This window comes from Pinus tabuliformis, chromosome 6, assembly GCF_031772625.1.
Source record: "Pinus tabuliformis cultivar Carrire ecotype Pingquan chromosome 6, CPIR1, whole genome shotgun sequence".
Taxonomy (NCBI): Eukaryota; Viridiplantae; Streptophyta; class Pinopsida; order Pinales; family Pinaceae; genus Pinus; species Pinus tabuliformis.
This window is the reverse complement of record NC_142292.1, coordinates 180,068,871-180,082,382: the sequence shown is the minus strand read 5'-3', so window position 1 is coordinate 180,082,382 and position 13,512 is coordinate 180,068,871.

The window sequence follows — 13,512 nt, the reverse complement described above, 5'->3', positions numbered from 1 at the left end:
ATGAAGAATTTTCTTAATACACAAGCATAAGCCAAATTATAACTTGGAGAAAAGGATGGATCTATAGAAGAAGAAGCTGGAGAAGAAGAGGAAGAGGATGGAGTAAGAGAATATGTGCCAAAATTCCTTCTGAGGTAGCTTGGGATGTTAAGGTGGCTACTAGGGCTATGAATGAGGCATAATTAGGTCACTAATTTGCTTAGAGGATGAGCAACACTTTTAGTAGGGGGGTTATGATGGGCCTCCAAATTAGACACAAATCAAGATCCATCTTACCATCCTTTAGCACATTAAGCCTTTCCTTTTGCATTAGATGACATATTTTTAGCTCTAATATGTTCATTAGGAAGGTTTAGAGATAATTGCATATTTGTGCCTAACATTATTTACTTTTGCAGAATATTGAGTAAATTCTGAATGAGACGATATAGATACTTTATCCTTACTACAAGATGCAATAGATTTGATAATAAATGACAAAAATATCATGAAATTATTGAAAAATTCTAGAGCTCCATTGATTGAGAAAATCTAGGAATGTGTTCCCTTTCATTTAATGAAGATTCCTAGTGTTGGGAACCAGATCCATTTTTTGAGGGATTTGGAGGGAAAAGCTATCTACTTTCAAGGAGAATGTTTCCTCATCACTTTGTATAAGTTCCAATTTTATTTTTCCTCTACAGGCATGTTATCTTAGTCTTCTTGTGGACAAAACTTGTTATTTAACAACTCCACTTTCATTTCTTGCCGGGGTGTACTTGGATTGATTCAAATAATGAAGTTTGGTGCCAATTTTAACTTCTAAAGCTTGGTTTCCTTCATTGGACTCTAAGTATCCTTGGGCTTGGCCATTCTAGAAGCCTCAAATCCCTCTTGTGCAACCTCTTTATTTCTTTTGAATGTTTTTTTCACTTGCATCTCTTATTTATGCATTTACTATTCATGGTTCTTTTGTTATAGGATATATTAGTCAAATGACTGAAGTGAGTTTTTTTGTAGGATATTTATAGAGTCACAAGCATGATACATCCTTAGAAAAACTTTTAAAATTCATTTTCATCGTTGAGTTACTTGGACTGGTTTACTAGTTCACAAATCTATAATTTCTAGAAGTCCCTTGTAGCAAAATAGTAGTAATTTTCTGCTATTTTTTAGAACGTGTTAATGAAATTCATTTGAGTTGATTACACTTGTATTGGGTCATAAAAAATTTCAAGTTAATAACAAAATTTAGCCCAAATAATTTTCACTTGATTAGGTTAGGAATTGGATAGGTTAACTAGCTCACTAATTCTTGAATTTCTGGTTTTTAGAGCAGTAATTTTTAGCTATTTTTTAGCACATGTTAACAAGGGTATTTTTGAGTGATTTCACTTCAAATGGAGTCCTAGGACATCCTAATTTATAAAAATATTTGTCCCATCTCATTTTCATTTAATTTTCTTGGGAATTTGGCAAGTTATCTCGAGTAGTAGTCCTGTAGCAGCCCTGTATCATGTGTAAACTTGACCAGATTTTCTCCCAAAGCTTAGTTTTTGTCTCTTAGGCTTGAATCATGACCTCTAGGCTCTGAATCCATGATTGAGTAATACCAAATACCTCTTAATACTTGCCTCTTCTCCATTATAATTCACCTCTGTAATTTATATTAGTGGAGAGATTCATGACTTGACGAACATAATGATGATTTTCATGATTACTTTATGAAGCACCTTGTGAACTCTATTGATAAAATCTATCTTGAATGCAATGATTGAAGAATGTTTTTATGATTAGGTTTTGTTTCATGAATCTTAAGCTAGGTTTTCCACTTCCAACATTGTTATTTCTGTTACATAGATTAGGTTTCCTTTTGATATACCATTTACACTCTGCAGATATTCGTGCAAAGTAGAATAGTCTTTCCTTTATGGAAAAGTAACTAGGACTTCATTTCTGCAAAAGCGATTAGGTTTCCTTTCTGCAAAAGTAAGTAGGTTTCCTTTTTTTCAATTAGGATTAGTTGTTGTTTTTCTTTCTACAAACATAGAGTACTATAGTCCCTTGCACCAACTTAGGTAGAAGTAACCATCTAATGCACTTATAGTGCTGCAACCTCTTAAAGTTTATGATGTTGCATCAGATCAATGAAAGAAAGACACATTGCATGTTGCATATATAGTGATGACACCTCTTAAGTTTGTTTGAACGACAGGTTGATAATTTAAGTTGGTAGCCTTGGGAGTTGCAACATTCTTGTTGCAATATTGGGGCTCATCAAATGGTACAATTGATGTATTAAAAATTAATTTCTTGAGATCAATACAAAAATTAGAGAATGACATTTAACCTTTCTCACCAATATTTTTCTTGTTTCACTTTTGCTCAAATTCTTAACATGGTACTAGAGCGTAGGGGTGAGAAGAGAAAGGTGTGAGAGGTTATGGTTGTAGTTGTTGTCAAAGTGAAAACACGTAGAACTACGAATGCGAGATCTTAAAGTTGGAGGAGCCATGACAGATGTAACTACATATATGTTCCCTCTTTTGTTGTGGTAGAGAGAAATCCATTGTTAGAGGTCGATAAATTCACTATAGACATGAGGTTTCAACCTTTATGTTTTTAATAATATCTGATATATCTTATGAGATTCATGGTTGCTGGTGTTGGTGAATGAATCCAAGGAATGTGACAGGAGTTTAGGTTTGAGGTTGGCTCCCTTTGGGCTCGATCTGGCCTTTGAATGCAACTTTTTGTGCAAGGAAAAAATTGATAAAGCTACCAATCGAACTTGAGGGCATTAAGAAAATTATATTTAGTTTTCATATTGTTGTTAGAGTAGATTTATTTCGATATTAGGAAGGAAATCTGTCATCAGATGTTGTCATTTTGATATTTGAGATAATTATTGAATCATTTCTACAATAGATTGTTAAAACAATTTCGCTTAGGTTAAAATTTTAAAATGGTCCCCATATATATCAAGATTTATGGGTAGAGGTTGCCGAAAATATTTAACGGTATTTTTAGCGATATGAGTGAGAAATCCTTGTTCTTCACGTCTCCCTTTATGGGAGGGAAACTCACATATTTTTTAATAAAGAAAGGTAGTCATCCCCTCTCCCTCACACTCATGATATCTCATCTATAGGGAAAAGAAGGAGAGAGGGCATAACTATAAAACTAGTGCAACGAACAAATACCAAACTACTTCAATGACATGAAAGGTAGTAGGAAAATTAAGAAGCTTCTAGAAACATCAATAGTATGAAAGTGATTAAATGTATGGATTTAATTAGATGAATTTAATTTTACTTTGTCATATTTTATTGTGGACAAACCCTTGATTTTAGGGCTTTATTGGGGTTAAAATATCCAACAATTTTTGTATCAAAGCCTCAAAGGTTTTATTACAATCAAATCTGGTGAATCTTTTATTTTTAGTGTTCATTTAGAAGATCATAAATATAATTTTATTTGGTCAATTTTCTATAAAATTTTATTTTCAAGATAAAATAATTAAACATAAATATTAAACATGTTTAAACATGTCGAGTTTCCAAGAAAATATGTGCAATGTTTGATCATTAAACCTAAACATATGTATAACATAGTCAAATTTGATAAAACTTTTATTTTTCGTAAAATTTTATTTTTTCTTTTGGCGATTCACCAATTTTCAAGATAAAATAATTAAACATAAATATTAAACCTGTTTAAACATGTCTAGGTTACAAGAAAATATGTGCAATATATGTATACACATGCATAGATTTATGGCTGAAGTTTTTGTTTATAAATTTATTAAAAAATACTACCTCATCACATGTAGAATGTTGTGTGTATACATATGTTTACAAATGATTTGTAGAACTTGTGAACCTAACATAGTGGATTAAATAAAGTTTAGGTCTTGCCTATAGGGGTTTAGGAAGACAAATAAAGTGGTATTTTGGGGAATTTTGATTGAAGTAGAATCATTGTATGCCCAAAGGTGACTGACCTATGGATTTTGTAATTTTCCTAAATTTTGGGACTCATGTCTCGTTAAGATCACACAATAGCACTCATCTTCATGAAATTGGTGTTTATGCTAAAAGGCGATTTAGGAAATTTTCGTTAGAGTCAGTGAGTAGAATAATTATGAATGTGAAGGGGAGAGAAGGATAAACCTCTTGCCCAAATGTATTAGAAGTTTCTAGATCAAACCAAAACATGAATGACTTGGTCTATGCTTTTTTTTTTTTAAATCGATCATGGGGGAAATATAGCATGTCAAAGTGTATGCCCAAAGGTGATATTAGATGATGCATATTGCTTGTTCTCGTAGAGTTGAATTTTTGCACATGGTAAGACACTCTAGAAAATTCAGTCTTACCCCTGACATGAATTGAAAGTAATAAAGTTTTGAATCCCCGATTAATGACCCATCATCATATTTGATCCTTGTCTATATAGATATGGATGGGTATATTATTTCGAATGGAACACAAGGATTGAGCCATTGAGTGGCTCTAATTATACTTTTTGGAAAATGAACATATATATCCTACTTGGTTGTATGGATTATGAATTTTTCCTTTTGGAGGACAATCCTGCTACTTTGGCCATGGATTATTCATAGGTAGTGAAGGACCACTTTTTAAAGTGGGATAAGGAAAAAAATATGGTCATGATGATCATTCAGGCCTTTATGAGTCACTTCATGGTGGCGTTACAACCACGGATATGATAAAAGAATTACTCATGGTCATCATGAGGCAGTTTTCTGGCACCCATAAGTCCCTCCAGTATGGATATTTGTCTTAATTAATAAATATGAAATATGATGGAAATGACAATGTGAGAGAGAATTTACTGAAAATGTACAACTTGGTCATTGGGTTATGTGAGCAAGGAATCAATTTTGAGGATGAATTGCACGTACATATAGCAATCCTCTCATTTCCAAAGTCATTTGACACGTTCAAGGTTAATTACAATGATTAGGAAACCAAATGGGACCTTAATCAACATATCACCTTACTTGTCACTAAGGAGTGCCTTATGGGTTATAAAGTTGAGTTGGAATATTTGGCAGTTAGTTCGACCAACAGAAAGAACTACAAGAAGGAAAAGTTTTAAGAGGCATGATAGCAATAAGAAGGGATAAGTTTTTGGAACTAGCCAGAAGGGGAAGTTAGTCAAGTTTGAATATTTCGAGTTTTCGTTCTACATGGAAAAAGGGCGTATGAAGAAGGATTGTTATAAGTACAAGGAATGGATAAATAAAAAAAAGAGAGGTATTGATATGACCTTAGTATGTTTCGAGTCAAATCTTATCAATGTTCCTACAAATTCTTGGTGGATTAATGATGAGCCCCATAAATGGGTAATTATATGGGCTCATTTTGCCTCCTAACATAGTTAAATCAACCACTCTCTTAGCTTATTGCATGTTTCTTGATTATATTTATGCTTATGGAGTGAGTAGAGTTAGTTATGATGCCATGAGGTCTAATATGTGTTTAATGCATATTTTTGTTGAATTTTGAAGACAAAGTCAAAGATTCAATGGAAAATTGGCAGCAATAATTCGAAGTGGACAAAGGAGAGGATTTACAGGAGGGAATCCCCCTCATTTACTACTCCCCACTTCGAATTCCCCTTCATGTAGCTCAGAGTATAAACAACCAAATCAATGCACTAGGAGGTAGTCGAGCAAGTGTAGGATAACTTATGTTTATCTCGAGTTTTGGGAGCCAAGCCTCCCTGATTTTAAGGAAGCTGTTGGGAGCTTTAGTTGTATAAGTAGAGAGGCCTAGGGCCTCACTAGGGTTGAATTTTTGTCAAATTTTTGTTGTACTTCCGCTATTGTAAAACTCTGCTCAACTTCAAGCTTACTTTTGTGGACAGTTTCATGTAATCCTATCACTGTTTTGATAATAAAGATGAGATCCTTTTTGAGCTAGCACTGAGATACCTCAGAGGGCTGAAGCTCTTGGTTTAGGGCCCAATCCAAGCAGTCAATCTCCTCTTGTTTGTATTTATATGCTTTGTTTCAGTTTATGGATTAGTTGCTGTTAGATGAATTCCTTACTTGGTTAAGAATAGATTGCTTTTGGTGATTTAGAAGGTTGCTTCCATTTATGTTTTCTATAGAAGGTTAAGCAGTGATAGAAAGAAGATTCAAAAGGCTAGCAATAGTGCCTTGGCCTCTTTTCCTCCCTTTGGGGCTATGAATTGAGTCAAAGACCCTCTTGCTGCCCCAAAAACACAGATTTTCCTTCTCCATAGGATTTCTAGTATTTTCAAGTGTTTTAGAAGGTTAATGCTTTGCTTTAGATCTCTTCCACCATTCTCATTTATGTATTTGCAATAAGTCTTCTTCCATGCTTTCTTTTCTTGTAGCATTGCTCAGCATTCACTTCCATGGATCATAATTTAGACTAGCTTGATGCAAAATTCTGTTTTTTAGATGTAATCACTTCCTTGCTTGCTTGATCTTATTGGTTGACTGTTAGTTATTTTGTAATAGATCTCTCCTCACAGCAGGTCAGCCTATCAGCCATCACATTCTCTCTTTGATCCATACCCTACAGGTCGCCCAAAGTTCACCTCAAATCTGCCTTAGTTTTCTGCATTTTTCCATAGGACTTCTTCCTCTCTCCCAATCATCTTTCCCTCTCCTAGTGATTTTTGGTGGACCCTAGGCACCCTAACACATCATCCCAACCTTCATCTACCTTTTCCACCCACTCTCACACCCTCAAAACCTTCAAAGCTTCTCTCGACATCCTCCTATAGACCTCCTGTAGATCCCTTGTGTCCTCCTGTAGATTTTCCTGTAGGCTTTCTTTTGAAGGCCGAGTGTAGGAAAAGCCTCCATAAGGCCACCCGAGACCTCCTAGGACCCATCCAAACCATCCTACATCCCCACAAAGCCCAAAGTTTCCCTTCAACACCACCTATTCGCTTCCACCTTCACACACAATAAAACACATGCATGTCAATTTCACATAAAAACACATAAAAATCCAAAAAGATGTTTTTTGCTCATATACTTCTAGAAATAGCTTGATTAGATGTTGTTTATTTCCTTCAGTAGGTAATGGCATTCATTTCATGGTTTTCATAGTGCTTTCTGCAAAAGTAGGATTAGTTGGTTAAGTAGGGTTTGCTAGGTTTACTTTACCTTTCAGTCTTTTTCCTTTCTGCAATTAGAGTAGCCTCTATAGAGTAAGCTTTCCTTTCTTTAATCACATATAGAGCTTATTCTAGAATCCATAGAAGTTGGCTTGAGCTCCTAGTGATCTCGCGCCAGCTGACCAAGTGACAGCCTGCAGCAAGAACTAGTACTTGTGCATACAGCACCGTCGCTTCCAAGTTTGTTACGAACTACCAGGTTGATAAGAGTAAAGTAGGCAGCCCAGGAATTGTAGCATTATTGTTGCAATACTGGTGCTCAACACTTTTTGGCATTGTTGCTGGGGAAGCGTCAGAGTATTTTGTAATTATTTCTTTCTTTTATTTTCTATCGCAACATTATGCTAAATAGTTTATTTCAGCAAAAGTAGAATAGTCATTTCTTTCATCTTCTGTATTTCCTTGCTTTCCTTTTCAATTATGCAAATTTCATTTTAGCAAGAGTAGGCTAGTCATTTCTTTCAAGTTTTTCATTTCCTTGCTTTCCTTTTCAATTTTGCAAATTTCATTTCAGCAAATTTCATTTCAGTTAGTTGCAATTTGTTTTGTTCAATCCATTTCAGTTTTGCAGGTACAATCAGTATGAAAAAAACAAAAACCAACCAAAAATATTTCCTTTCATGCCTCGTAGGAATAGAGATAATTTAGGAAAATTATTGCCCAACACCCCCACTACCTCACACAGCCAACTTTCTCTCTTCTTCGGTGGCAATGATCAAGAAGAACCTTTAGGTGAACAACCAGAGATATTTGAAGAACCTATAGGGGAAGTGTTATAGACATATTTGGGCATTGTAACCCCAATCACATATGTCCATAAACCAAGGGCTTCTAAACCCCTAAAAGTGTTGTTTCATACCGTAAAGGAACAACGTCAGCTGATTACATCATTTCCCAGAAGTGCTCCCTAAAAAACTACCTAGAATTGGTCAAAATTGGACCATACAGACTGCTCCATGCATAGGGTGCGATGCATCTCACCTATTACACACAAGGGATGCAATGCATACTGGAAAGCCCTTTTGTAGGGTGCGATGAGCGAGAGCAGACAAATGGTAGAGGTAGTTTTATAGGTGGAAATTCAAAGAATCTTCTAGAAACTGCTCATATGACACTTGCCTCTCTGAATTCGCCCAGGGATGAGTAAGAGATCATGAAATCTCCAAGTGGAACCAAGAACTATCAGTGAAATGGCACTAATCAAAATCCCAGAAGCTAACTCACTCTCCTGTAAACATCTATATATGGATCCCTCATCCTAGAGATCCAAAGGCTAGAATTTTGTAATTTGCAAGGAAGTGCTGTTGGTTTCTCTTTCAAGACATTGTTGGGTGATCTTGCTTTGTATGAGGTGAAGAGGGCTTTCATGCTAGGAGGATGATGCTGGATTAGATAGCTTGGTTGTAATCCTCTCTTCTACTACTTCTATCAATAAAGCTATTTGAGTTTTCCTCCATATGCTTGTATATCTCTGAATCTTGTATTTGTATATGCATTATGGTTAATGTACATCTGATCCTACATTGTTTATGGTTATAGATCTCTATGCTTTGATGGTATTTTGTTGCTTTGACTCTACAACTGTTCTTTGAAGCGGGACAAGTGAGAAAGGAGTGGCGAAAGCTCTATCAAAGGAGAGAGGAAACAAGAAAGGAGACTAGAGAAAGACTGAGGTTGGTACTCTCTTCTTCTCTCTCATCTATCTCTCATAAAGGAAAACACAAGTGACTTTAGTTTGTTTGTTTCTAAGATAGCTACCCGTCTTAGTGGGACTAGTAGATATGAATGGACACTAGTTTTCCCAATAACAAAATGGCGACTTCACTGGGGAGCGAATAGTTTGTTTGTTTTGTTACTGTTGTTTTCTTTATAAACCACAGATGGAGCCTGAAGTTAAGCCAGCTAGCCTTCGAACCGAGTTGGCTATGCAACTACAAAGTAGATCAACGCTGCTTCAATCAATCTCCGGGTTGGTTTATGAACTGAAAATCTAGCTTGAAAACATCCTAAGTGGCCTGGTGGTAGCTCAAATAACCTCATTAGATCAGCCCCTATACTTTGTTTTTATTGACAATCATTAGCTCAACCTAAATCCCTGAACTTAGTTGCAAACTGTTAGTGAAAACCAAGCCCAGTCTCATCCCTGGACCATCGCACTGTCTCTTCTTGGCAACCTGGATGCATCACACCTCTCGTGTGTTGCAGGTGAGATGCATCCCTGTTTCCTTGTGTTACTAGGTGTGATGATTGAATGACACTGTTTCTGCCTCCAGATTTTGGTTTTTTCTTCATTGTCTGCAACTTTATTCATTAGTTTTGCTGTCTATGATCAGTATATCTCTGTTGAAACCATCTTCCTTTGCATTTTTCAGCCTCCATAAGAAGGAATTGTGAATGTTTTTTTATGTATTTTCATCATTTACAGTTCTCCTTTGCAAATAGTAGCTTAATCGAACTGTCATCTTTTGATTTGAAAGTGTCGCAAGTGTCGTTTTTAGTCAAGACAAAGAGTGTCACAAAGCATTCCTCTTTTAGATAGTCAATTACACTTTTTCCATTGTATTTGATTTGAATTATTAGTATTTCAAGTTTCGAAAGCGGTTTTAAATTCAAAATCGCAAAGTGTCGTCTTAGCCTTCCTTTCGTTTTTTGAAGAGAAAATTGTTAGTACTGTCGCTTTGAAAGAAGATAGTTCAGATCTATACTTAGTTTTCCTTTGTCATTCTCACATTAAGGAAACTGAAAAAAAATACATGCATGCGCATTTGCATTTATACTGCATGTTGAAATTGATTTAGAAAAAGTGCATCTAGTGTGTGCTCTCTGCTCTATGTTGAAAGAATTTCATTTCTCTTTCCTTAGTAGCTAGGATTTTCATTGCAAAAAGAAAGTAAATGACTGTTTATCATCTTAGATTGCATATTTAGGAATTGTATATCTACATCACACGGTGAAACTTAAAGGAAAACTTCTTAAGAAAGATCAACTGTAAAATAAACCTCAATGAACATAAAAACGCTTTGGAACCTAACGCACAACATTTAGAAGTCTAGGCTAGAGACGTATTCTGACGTCGTAAAGCTTGGCAACTATCGCTTTCATCGTAGGTTGGGTGATTCCTCCTCTTTGAGACGACAAGTGCCAGTACGGACTTGTGCTCCCACATACCGTCGAGTATATATTGGGAAACCACAGTAGGCTACATCCTTTATCCTTAGGAAGCCGTGTCTGCCGCCCTATTGATCGCAATGCACTGAAAACAGCATTTGGGAAGATTGATTGCTGTACCGTAAAAAGTATTCTGCAGTTTTGTGATTGGTTTGGTAATCCCTCTATTTAGATTTCCAAAGAAGTCACTTTCGTTCCTTTTCAGACTCCCTAAAAGAAAAGGTCCATCTGAGCACTTGTCACTTCAGGCTCATTAAAAATCGAAGGCGACTAGAGTCATCTTTAGTTTTTTCTCGACTCTTAAAAATTGAAAAAGCAAGTTGTGTCAAAGTGTCATAAAATTTATTTTAATCAGAATAACGTCACTGTTCCCTCGTTGGTCTTAGGTTGAGAAAATGGAGTCTCCTAATCAAGGATTTTCCCTTGGGGGGAATCCTAGTCCCTTCTCCTCTTGGGGGGATGTTGGTGCTCCACACATGGCCACATTGTCCCTTCCAGGACTCACAATTGGCCTACTAGTATGGCTTTTCTTGACCTCTGTTGTTCAAAACACCTGTTAGGCAATTTATTGGACTTAAATTGCTGCATAAATTATCGACCAGGGAAACTCGTAAGCTTGTGATGGTGCCAGCAAAATATATGCAAGAGTAGGCAACTAACTCTATGTCTAACTAAATTATTTACGATTCAATATAATATGCAAGGGAAGAGGCTCCTAACTAAGGAGGTCCTGGTTGTCCTTCCCTACAGTATCATAGAGAAATCATTGATTACATAAAACTAAAAACTTGAAATGAAGACAAGAGAATGAACTTAATTATTGTTCAGATTCAAGTAGAGAGAGAGACTAACTTAGTCTCTTGATTGTCTTCTCATTTACTAATCCAAACTAAACTAAGATTCATTCACAAGCATAAGAAATGAAATAACTTGAAACATGAAAGCAAAAGGATGAATTTCAATTACCATATAAATCAATGGAGAGAGAGCCTAACCTAGACTCTTGGTATCTCCTCATATGATACTTGAAACATAAAAGCAAAAGAATGAATTTCAATTATCATGCAAATCAAATAGAGAGAGAGAGAGCCTAACTTAGACCCTTAGTTGTCCTCTCATATGCTGATTAGATTCTAATTTAAAACTCATTCATCAATCACAAACAAATCCTCAAACATCAAACTTCTAAGCAATTAAATGAAATAAGATCTAATATGAAATAACATGTTTCTCTCATCCTTTTAGAGTGAGCTCAATTCTCTTAAGAACAAGACAAATTATTCCATATACTACATTAAGGAAAATTAAATCTAAAACTACATAATGGAAATATATGTAAAACTTATATCTATAACTACATAATGGAAATATATGCAAAATGAAGCTTTATTCTATTCCATCATAAGTTTGGATACATGCTCTAAGAGTCCTCCCTTTGGAATGGAGGAGGTACTCCTATTTATACAATGAGATGAGATAACAAACTCATAATGATGATCCACTAATCTCTCTTTTAGTTCCATACATTTCTCAACCATCTAGACACATAACCCTATCCTCCATGATCTCCTCCATGAGGTCCATGATTTTCTCCATGATCTTTTCCATGAGGCTTATCTTATCAAATTCGAATTTGATCATTCAAGGCCACATAAAGATGCCCTGGAAGCTTCCTTTGTACCTACACATGTCAACAAACTCATTCTAATTGTTAGGTATAAGTATAAGCATATTATTTTCTAAATTTTAGCCATAAATTCACTTAAAAATGTTAAGAATTAATAAACTTTGGAAAAGCATAGTTATAACCCAATAATGAGGTAAATGGAATGATGTGGAGGTGGAATGGAGGTGACATGAAGGTAAAATGTGAAGATATTGGTGAATAATGGAGTGAAAATAGGGACCATTGTGAGGCCCAACATCTGCCCCAAACTGAAGGTATTGCATGTCCTCATGCAATCTATTACATTACTTTTTGGTACTTGAGCTTTGGCTTAAACTCTGCATGATATCATTTACATAACTTTTGCAAAGCATTATTTTGATGAATTACAACTTGGTTGGTTCTTGTGTTTCAACCATATTTTTTTGTTTGTTGCATTCAATGTATGATCTTTGCATATTGATAATGTGATTTTTGTTGCAGAGTATTTTTGTAGGAATGCATCATGGTTGGTTCTTGTGTAACAACCATGATTGTATTGGCATCCAATTATCTTTTAAATACTTTTGTCAAAGCCATTTGTAAGCTCATGTAATAATGGCAGAGTATTTTTGTTGGAATGCGTCATGGTTGGTTCTTGTGTAACAACCATGATTGCTTTGGCATCCAATTAACTTCTAAATACTTTCGACAAAGCCATTTGTATGCTCATGTAATAGTGAATATATTTTGAAGGTACGTGGGGTTTAGAATGTGATATATGACTGTGGATATGAATGTGACAAAGCATGTATGTAAATGTATCCTTCCCTTTAAACGGATGGTTTGGGCAGTTATGTGAAATGGGGAAAAGAAGGGGAAAGGAAGTGAAGTTTTTCCAAAAATTATTATTCTAACTTTTCAAGGAATTTAATGGTTAAAAGTTAGAAAATATCATACCTTAACTTACCCTTCCAAAATGGATGAGAGTTGTGCACGTGTGGCTGCAAAAACTTTTGTTCATGGTCTTCTTTACTTGGTTGGGAAAATGGTGGATGAATCATGCATGTTCAGCTGCCACAATTTTGCTCTGGAGCTTCTTCTTCAAGCTGTGGATGAAAGATGGATCTGTGTTGTCGTATCGGCTGCTGGATCCTCTGCTACTAGATGATGAATCTGAGGAGTCTGCTGAACATGGCTGAAAGTTGTATCTGCTGGTGGATCTCTGCTACTGGATGATGAACCTGATGAGTCTGCTAAATATGGCTGAAAATCTATAAGGCTTGGAAGGTATACAAAATATAGAAGTTACATTTCCCTCCCAGCCTTATTGATTGACTTGTCCTCAAGTGATGACAAACTGATGAAAGGAAATTGGCTTCATCTGCTACAAAATATGGGTCTTCAAGTCTTCAACGCTCGATGGCACAAATCTTACTATGTGATTAAATGTGTCGATGTCGAACATAGCAAGAAGTTGTTGACTTAGTGGCCGTTAATGAATGCCCCTAGCCAACACAAGAACTCCCACCATT